This window comes from Myotis brandtii, unplaced genomic scaffold, assembly GCF_000412655.1.
Source record: "Myotis brandtii unplaced genomic scaffold, ASM41265v1 scaffold126, whole genome shotgun sequence".
NCBI lineage: Eukaryota > Metazoa > Chordata > Mammalia > Chiroptera > Vespertilionidae > Myotis > Myotis brandtii.
Window position 1 is genome coordinate 1,432,453 of NW_005354425.1, and position 7,762 is coordinate 1,440,214.

Below are 7,762 nucleotides of genomic sequence, written 5' to 3' on the forward strand. Positions count from 1 at the left end.
GCGCAAGCGCGTTGAGGGCGTTCAGTGAGGGCCGGAAGTAGCCTAGAAGGGTGGGGCAGAGCTCCAAAGGGAGGAGTCTAGAACCTGCGCAGGAGCGGCGTGGTACCCCGGCTTTGAGGGAGCGCTCCCCGACGTAGGTGGTGGTTCGGAGAACCTTTTACCCACTAACTCTACAGTTCCTGAGTGAGGCGTTTTCAGAGGGGTGATTTTTTTTTTCTTAAGAGGAAATAGGAAACGTTGGCATTGTGGCTTGCATTTGCATTTACATCGTCTTAATTTATCCAAACCCTGAATAGCCCACCCTAGGGCATAGGCAGGTCCACCACCTCTAGCGTTACTAGAATGGCGTGCCCTATTTACTTACAATATCTCTAATTGAGATCCCTAGATATGGTACTGTGGGCCACAGGGTGGGGTCCATGAGAAATGTGGGGAGTGTACCAGTTCCATGGAGTAATGATGGATTTGTTGTTGGAGCTGAGCCAGTTATGGCCTCCGGTTGTTTTTTTTCTCTATAAATATCTGTTGCTGCCCACACCTAATGTGAAGGAAATTCTTATATACTGTCCAAGATGTGCATCAGTCAAATGGTAAATGCTATATACTGAGCAGATATCCTTACAAGGCTAAGAGCAAGTAACTATATTCTGATTCTCGACTGCCCAATATCAAGTGATGAAAATAAGTACTTTATAAGAGACTAATATGTTCTTTCTTAAACAACAGATCATTGACAATCAAAGTGATTACATTAACTTTCTATGAAGTTAATACATTTATTTTTATGTATGTATGAAGTACATTTATTTTTATTTTTCCCATTGGCATGGCAGGAGAGCTCTCTGAGCTGTTTGGGCAGCCTCAAGTATTGCTAAGGATGGCTGCAGAAAAGATTGGCTTGGGACAGGGGCATGGCCACAGAATGGCCCAAATAGGACTGTAGATTCCTCTTGTAAAGCAACCAGGAAAAGATCTGGCATTGTCTGGCAGACTTGTGTAAAACCAAATGCCAGGTACTGTGTACTGTAACACACCAGGGAGTTCAGGGAAAACACTGCATATTTAAATATGGTAATATTTCTTGCAGCAAACCATACAATTATTCATACTGGGTAAATAAATATCAGTAAATAGCCTCATTCAGTTTAGGTCAGATACTGCCAAATAAGTGTAGGTTAGATCAATTCGACTGTCAAATAAGTTACTAAAAAAATACAAAATAAAAATTTTTGGTTTCCAGAGCTTTTTGTATTTCAGAATTGTAGGAAAGGGATTTCTAAACCATTGTAAGGAAATGACTTTGGTCACACTCCAGTAATTGTTAGTTTTTAAACAGGTTAATTTCCCAGGTACAAGAATGTATCTTAAAGTACTAACTTATTATTTTGTTGATCACTAGAAAAGATGATTTTTTCTTATGAATTATGGAGAGATATAAATAAATAACCTACCTGAATTTATTATCTTCCTAGTTATCTAATATTAAATTTATATTTGCTTTAAACTTTAAAGTTTGTTATCGTGTACTGTTCTAGGTGCTGAGGACAATTCAACAATGAAGAAGACAACTTAATTCTTGTCTCCAGGAGCTCACAATCTAGGAATGAAGACAAACATGGAGTCCTAATTTGGTGCTTTTTTCACTATACCATAACACCTCTCTTGGACCTCTTAAGGTACCTTAAACATTGTACTTAGAAAAAAGTCAAAACAGAATAGAAATAATAAGCTGATAATATTTTTAGAGCTATTAAAGTTGTTTATTAAATTTTTTTTAGTGGTATGAGAAAGTGAATTTTTCTGGGAACATTAAAACCTATACGTACCACCTATCATCCTTTTTTTTAAAAATTAAATTTATTGGGATAACAGTGGTTAATAACATGACTATCATCTTTTTTAAAGGTCTGAAAAGATGTATTTGTTTTGCTTGCGAAATCTGTTCTTGAGTGTTTAAAGCAGCAGGTTTTAGGTTTAGTCCAAGGCAGTGGTTTTGAAACTTTTCTCCATTTTAGAAATGAAACCCTTTAATCAAACCTATTTCATGCAAAAGTCCATATGTCATAAAAATAAAAACTTCTCTAGTTGAAGCAGTGATAGTTCAAATCACTGCCTGCTTGGCCATCTCTAAGCCTCCATATACTACTCCCAAGGCTTTATTAATAAAAAAGAAAGTGAAAACTATTGGTCCAAAGAAGGGGTTGGCAAATTATGGAACGCTGGACAAATCTTTAGTGCTGTCTGTTTTTATAAAGTTTTATTGGAACACAGCAAGGCCTATTTGTTTATGTGTGCCCCACGAAGCCTAAAATAATTTCTCTCTAGCTCTTTACAGAAGAATGTTGCCAACCCTTGATCCATAGGATAGTATTTTCTAGGGTACCCCAGAACTGAAAGTACTCATTATTTGAATCAGTTTCAAAACAGAATCATACTTACAGATAATAATGAGGATAATGCCTTTTCCTACCCGGCTTGTTCACAATGATTTAAAAAACTACACAGGTCTAAGACTAAGGTGGGTTTGAGGAAACTTTATATACTTCCTTATCTGCATAGCATAAACTCTCCTTAGGAGTTCCAGAAGCTGGAGTATGGAACAACTTTGTGGTGTGTTTGCTCTCTCCTATTGGAAAGAATACAAACTGGCAGTATCCTTGTGGCCAGTTTTGCTCCAATGCATGGGTAATCACTCAGAACATCACTGACAACACTGTAATGCATGTGGGCTTTTAATGTATGGGGTTAGGTGATCTGAGATACAATATTGACATGAAAAGATTTAATATTGAAATCTCTGTGAGAGTTCTTATGGATTTTGAAGTATCATAATTAATGAAAAAATCATTTTGAAACTGGCCAAAATTTGCCAGGGCCCAGAAAAATGTCTACAATCATCAACCATCAAAACCATTTGAAAGGTCAGCTATGTTACGGATTATGATAGCAAATCATTTCTGTTTGGCTTTGGAATCTTCATATCTTTTTCAAATGAACCTCACCTTCTTAATGATGGTTTGTTTATGTTAATATTGAAATGAAATTTTAATTTCTGAGCACACAAGAACTGACAGTTAGAGAAAGATAGTCTACACATGTGTTAAGAGACACAGAAAGGCCACCCTGGAATTTAAAATGTGTTACTGTTGTGTGATGGAATATTAAGTAGCCATATATTACTGTTCAGGACTCTGGAAGAAAGCCAACTGGAATTATCTTAAACAATTAAAAAGGGAATTTATTCACTTGCATAATCAAATACACACTGATATAACATTTGCCTGTTCCTTTTGTGATTAAAATATTAGAGAACAATTTGAGAATGAGGTAAATTTTATACTTGTTTATGTGCAATTTTGTTAGTCAGGAACACTAGGTGAAAGCAGAAAATTACACCCAGCTGAATTAAGTCATTTAGGAATACACAAAATACGAACGCCCCTCCCCACGTCTATACATCAAACATCTAGCTACCTCAGTTCTTTCCCTCTGATTTCAGATAACCTTTCTTCCATCGCTTTGCAATAACTCACAAGCATAACCCACTCTGATACCCATTTCTACAAGCAACTTTCAGGGGTTTTTTCAAAATACAGTGCTGTATCTATTGTAGTCTTTATATATTGCTTAACCATTTAACATGTGTAAGACTCTGCTACCATTTTTATTAGGTTTGTATCTTTGTGTGTGTGTGTCACAAAGTTTTTAGATGTACTATTAGTCCCATTTCCCCCATAAACACAGTGTGTTTTTATTTTATTAGTGGGTATAAAGTGATTATCATTGTGATTTTTAATTTGCATTTTCCTAATGACTGACGATGTTGAACATCTTTTCATATGCTTATTGGTCACTCATATCTCTTTGGTGAAATGTCTGTCTTTTACCCACATTTAAATTATGTATGTGGAATATCTCACTATTTATTTAGATTGTTAGTTTCTCCCATCAATGGTTTATAGTTTTCAGAGTACAAAGCTTGCCCTTCTGCTAAATTTATTCCTAAATATTTTATTCTTTTTGATGATATTATGAATGGAATTGTTTCCTTGATTTTATTTCCAGTTGCTCATTGCTAGATATGAAAATACAACGGATTTTTTTATTATTGATCTTATATTCTGCACTCTAGCTAAACTTTTTTTAATTCTAGTACCTCCTTATGGATTCCTTCATATTTTCTACAGATAGGATCATGCCATCTGCAAATAAAAAGTTTTATCTCTCCCTTTCCAACCCGGTTTCTTTTCTTTCATAGGTATTTTATATATTAAAAAGCAAATACCTACATATGTTTTATACCCTTTTTCACAAAAATGGCAGCATCCTTTACATTGTGTAGAGTTTATAATCTATCTTGAGAATCAGTCTGTTTCAGTACCTAAAGTGTTGCTGCTGCTTTTTCTTTTTTCTTTTACAGTTGCAGAAAAGGTGTAGTGTTTGCTGGTCAGTCACATCTTCACCACCCTTTCTGAGCTTATACTTTTTTTTTAACATAATAATCTCATAGTTTTATATTTGTTTTTTACTGTTTAGAATGTAAATCATTTGTTCTTTCTAACACTTTGATAATTTCAGATATGTAGTTTCCCTTTCTAGATGGGAAACTGGTGTAGAGAGGTTATGGCTTACTCGAGTAGAAACAGTGAAGGGAAGATCTGAGACTGGCGTAGGTCTTGGGCTTCAGACCCAGAGCTTTTTCTACTGCATCCAAGTTTCTGCCATTCCTCCTGCCTAACGTGTGGGACTTTGCAATTAACCTTTGTTTGATTTGGCCTATTATTCCTGTTATTTGGGATTGTGGCAACTATTTAGGCCCTCCCAGATGTGCATTGTAGGGGAGATCTGCTTCCCATATCTCTAATACACTGATATGTGAAATGTTAAGGAATAGCCAGAGTAAACCAAGTGACTGCCGCTCAGAAAGCGCTGAGTAAATGTTTGTGTTGAATGCGAGATCTGTCGCTCAGTAATGGCCTCTTGCTGTGTTGATAAGAATATTATATTACCATTCAGCCCATATTACTCCATTTTGCCCTCAAAGATGTCATGAGAATTTCTGTCATTTGTTCAAATCAAGTACTTACTACAATTCTTTTGTCTGCCAGTTAGTGACCATGTCTGCTAGGGGAAACGAGGCTAACCTGGCAGGGCTTGCTCTGCCTGCCTTACAAGCCCTCGTTGAAGTTATCAGATTGGTGATCCATTCTAAAATATTTCAGGTCATTAGTTTTAAACCCACCAATTACAACATTTCCTGGCCCCGGACATCTAACATAGCTCCCTTCTCCAGGATTCTGTTGCTAAGTTTCCTGAAGTCCCTGGAATGTAGTTTAGTTTATCTAGCTCAGGGGAGCAAGTACCTGCAGTTTCCTTTCCTGACTTGGTCTTCAGTTTACCTCTACCAAACCTGCTTAAGGAGATGAGCAAGATGTTCCTTCCCTCCCAGTGAGATTCAACTCATCGTCTGGGTCAGGGCCACTCCCCAAGGGGATTGTTGCGATAGGCAAGTTTAAGAAATACTATTTTATACTGTATTTATTCAACTACAGTTTGATAATATTTTTGTCACCCACTAATATTCCACCATCACCTTAAATCCATGAATTTTTCCAACCTTCATTGCTCTCCTTGCTCTGAACTTAACTAAAAAGGCCTTTTGGGCTTTTTAATGCTTTTTGCAGCACTCATTCAGGACTTCTCAGGGGCCTTTCAGCTCTGCAGCGTTTACCCTCATCTGAGTGTCTGAGCCTGATCTTAGAAAGCACTCTGCTGCTCATCGCTCTCTGTAATTACCCCTGGCCCTCTCCTCTCTCATCAAAACTTAGGCAGGTGTCCAGTCAAAATTTCATTCTGAAGACTGACCAGGCTGACTTTTGGCTAGCACCTTCTTCCATTTTCTCAAGTCCTAGGAATATACCCAGTTTGTCTGTTTGTCTGTCTGTTGTCTTACCTTCAGGAAACAGCTCAAGCCCTTATTCAACCACAGCAGCATTCTCCTCCCTGTCATAAATCCTGTGGTAGCATGCTCACACTGTCACAAGCTTCATCTCAGCAGTTTGAATTGGATAAGAAAGGGCTCTTCTTTGGTTGGTGACTGTTTTCTTATTCTGTGGGTAATTGTGCCATTGACTGCAGGTAATGACAACAGGGTCTCTCTTGTTTTTTCTAGGTGGTAAACCGTATGATTTCTTCTGACTTGTTTTGTCTTCTACCCGTAATTTCTGGAGCTCAAACTCTACCCTCTGCACTTTACTTCCGCACCTCCTCTGAGTCTCAGTGTGCTTTTTTCTTTCCTTCTAGTTGTAGAATTTCCACTCAGCCAGCCTTCCTGTGGTTCTGGATGATGTCCGTTTTGTCTTTTAGTTGTATTTTTGAAGTGGTTGTGTGAGGCAGCAATTTCAGGTGTTTACCTATGCCGCCATCTTGGTTTCTCCCTAGTGCAGTGATTTTTAAGACAGCATATTTTGCCTTATAGTAGCACTGACTATATAGTCTAATGCTGAATCTAGGGTACAAGATATATCAATACCCTCTCCTCCTTTTTATTTATTGATTGATTTTAGAGAGAGAGGAAGGAAAAGAGAAACATTGATTTGTTGTTCCACTTTATATATTCTTTGGTTGATTTTTGTATTTTCCCTGAACTGGGATTGAACCCGCAACCTTAGCATATCAGGACAACACTCTAACTAACTGATCTACCTGGCTAGTGCCAATACTCTCTCTTCTTGTCCACCTCTCATTTTTGCTTATCTCTGCTTCTTTTTGTACGTTGGCTTCAATTTTCCTATCCCAGACAGCTTCTTTCTTGTAGTCAGCAAAGATGGCAATAAGCAACTTTATTTTATAATATCTTAATAAATCTCAGTCCCAAAGGATGTGAGACTTTCTCTCAGTGTTCATATATTAAATCTCAGGGACGATCAATGTTGATTGTTTTTAGGCAATCCCTCTAGCTGAGAGCATAGGGAACTCTTATTTGTCAGGCCTGAGTCAGCTAATTTCCTGCCACATACCATTTGGGGAGATACTACTGTGATTGTCTTCCTCACTAGGACCACATGGAGTATGTAATGGATTTTTTTTTCCCCAAGAAAGAGTTACTAGCAGACAAGAATAATGTGCTAACCACAAGTTATTAAGGGTTCAATCTCTATATTCATTGACATGACAAGAACTAATGATATGTTAAATGAAAAGTTATAAAATACTGCATATGGAGTAATCCCATTAACATAAAATTATTTATGTACATGTGTATATAAACATAGAGAATTTTGGGTAAATGTTTACAAATCATTGATGGTGATTGTCTTTAGTTGCTGATTAAAATAATAGTAAGAGATTTGTACCTTTATATAATGATTGAATTTTCTACAGGGAATATGTATTACTTTGTAAAGAAGGGGAAAATAGTAAAAGGAAATGTCTAACCCATCGCATATAAGGTAGACACATAAAATTTAGACCTGAGATTGGTTCCCAATATAGTGCATGACTATGAATCCTGGTCCTATTGCTTAACTTCTGGAACTTAACTTAGCTTCTGAGCTTCTGGAACATAGTTTAGCTTCTGGAACAGTTTAGTAAGTGCCACTAAGAAGCTAAACTTGAAAAAAAATACCCACAAAGCAAATCTTGCAATGTAATTAGTCTCCCAAATAAGAAGTCATATTTTCTACACTGTAGGCCTAATACACAAAGAGAATCCTATATAATAAAAGCCTAATATGCAAATTGTCCCCTCCACCGGGAATTC